Source organism: Penaeus vannamei, chromosome 19 (assembly GCF_042767895.1).
Source record: "Penaeus vannamei isolate JL-2024 chromosome 19, ASM4276789v1, whole genome shotgun sequence".
NCBI lineage: Eukaryota > Metazoa > Arthropoda > Malacostraca > Decapoda > Penaeidae > Penaeus > Penaeus vannamei.
Genome location: NC_091567.1, coordinates 9592982 through 9595236, shown reverse-complemented (window position 1 = coordinate 9595236; position 2255 = coordinate 9592982).

Below are 2255 nucleotides of genomic sequence, written 5' to 3'. Positions count from 1 at the left end.
ATAGAGAGAGAGAGAGAAAGAGAGAGAGGGAGAGAGAGAGAGAGAGCAGAGAGAGAGAGGGAAAGAGAGAGATGGGGAGGAGAGAGAGAGAGATGAGAGAGAGATGATAGACAGAGAGAAAGAGAGAGAGAGAGAGAGAGAGAGAGAGAGAGAGAGAGAGAGAGAGAGAGAGAGAGAGAGAGAGAGAGAGAGAGAGAGAGAGAGAGAGAGAGAGAGAACGAGATAGAAAGATAGATAGAGAGAGAGAGAGATAGAGAGAGAGAGAAAGAGAGAGTGACAGAGATAGATAGATAGATAGATATAGAGAAAGAAAGAAAGAAAGAGACAGAGAAAGAAAGAGAGGACAGACGGACACAGGAACGCCAAAAAAAAGGAGAAAAGAATCCTACCGCCCTTTTCAGCACCGAGAAGCGATCGGATCCTTCCACCATCTTGACAACAGATTGACAACAGTCGCCAGAGGAAGAGGAGGACAGGCCATTTCTGTCTACAAGGACGAGAAAGAAATAAGAAGAGGAAGGAGTCTCTGAGAACGGGGGTGGGGGGGGGGGGGGGGTAAGGGGAGGGGTTTAAAAGGGATGGGGATTTGGGTGGGGTGGGGGTAGGAGGGGTCGCAATATGGAAGGGGGTCGTCAAAAATCATTCTCGTACTAAGAAATAACGACCCCTTCCCTTGCACCCCCTCCCCCTCCCCCTCCCATCCCTTAGCTAAGAAACACAGTGACAAAAAAAAAATCTAAATAGTGCTTAGAAGGGAGGGAGGGGGTAAGACAGAGGGGGGGGGGGTAAAGAACATGAAAAGGGGAGGGGGAGGATAAGGAAAGGGTGTCCTTCTTTACAAGGTGGTAAAGGAGAAAGGGGAAGAGAGAGATAAGTGAAGAAAGGGGACGAGAAAGGGAATAGAATATAATATAAGAGGAGAGAAAACAGACGGAGGAAGGAGAGAGGAAGGACAAGGAAGGGAGAAGGAAAGTGCAAACATAGGGAAACGAGGGGGAATGGAAAAAGGGGAGAGAGAGGGAGAAGCCAGGGGGACGGGGAATAAGAGACGGGGGAAAAGGGGAAGAAATGAGGCGTAAGAAGAAATAGAGAGAAAGGAGAGAGAGAAGGGGAAAGTACAGACACAAAATACAAAATGAAAGAAAGAAGGGGGAGAAGAAGAATGAAAAAGAAAGGAGAGAGAGAAGAGAAAGAGGGTAAAAAGAGGAAGGAGAGAGAATAAGGAGAGAGAGGGAGGAGAGAAAGGAGGGAGAGGAAGAGAGAAGAGGAGGCAGGAGAGAGAGGGAGAGAGATAGAGAAGGGAAAAATACAGACACAGGGGAAGAGAGGGGAAGAAAGAAGAGGGAGGAGAGAGGGGAAAAGGAGGAACGAGGGAAATAGGAAACACAGGGAAAAGGGGAAGAAAGAGGGGGAATCAGAGTGAGAAGGAAAAGATGAGAGAAAGGCAGGAGAGGGAGAGAGAAGAGACACATGGAAAGAAAGAGGGGAGAGAAGAAAAGTAAGTAGAGAGAGACAGATTTGATAATTTGAGAGAGAGAGAGAGAGAGAGAGAGAGAGAGAGAGAGAGAGAGAGAGAGAGAGAGAGAGAGAGAGAGAGACAGATAGATCGAGAGAGAGAGAGAGATAGATCCAGAGAGAGACAGAGATAAATCGAGAGATAGATCGAGAGAGAGAGAGAGAGAGAGAGAGAGAATCGAGAGAGAGACAGAGATAGATCTAGAAAGCGAGAGAGAGAGAGAGAGAGAGAGGTCCTTGAACCCCGCAGAGATAGAGATAGATCGAGAGAGAGACAGAGATAGATCTAGAAAGCGAGAGAGAGAGAGAGAGAGAGAGGTCCTTGAACCCCGCAGAGATAGATCGAGAGAGAGAGACAGAGACAGATCTGAGAGAGAGAGAGAGAGAGAGAGGTCCTTGAACCCCGCAGAGATAGAGATAGATCGAGAGAGAGAGACAGAGACAGATCTAGAAAGCGAGAGAGAGAGAGAGAGAGAGAGAGAGAGGTCCTTGAACCCCGCAGAGATAGAGATAGATCGAGAGAGAGACAGAGACAGATCTAGAAAGAGAGAGAGAGAGAGAGAGAGAGAGAGAGAGAGAGAGAGAGAGAGAGAGAGAGAGAGAGAGAGAGAGAGAGAGAGAGAGAGAGAGAGAGAGAGAGAGGTCCTTGAACCCCGCAGAGATAGAGATAGATCGAGAGAGAGACAGAGATAGATCTAGAAAGCGAGAGAGAGAGAGAGAGGTCCTTGAACCCCGCAGAG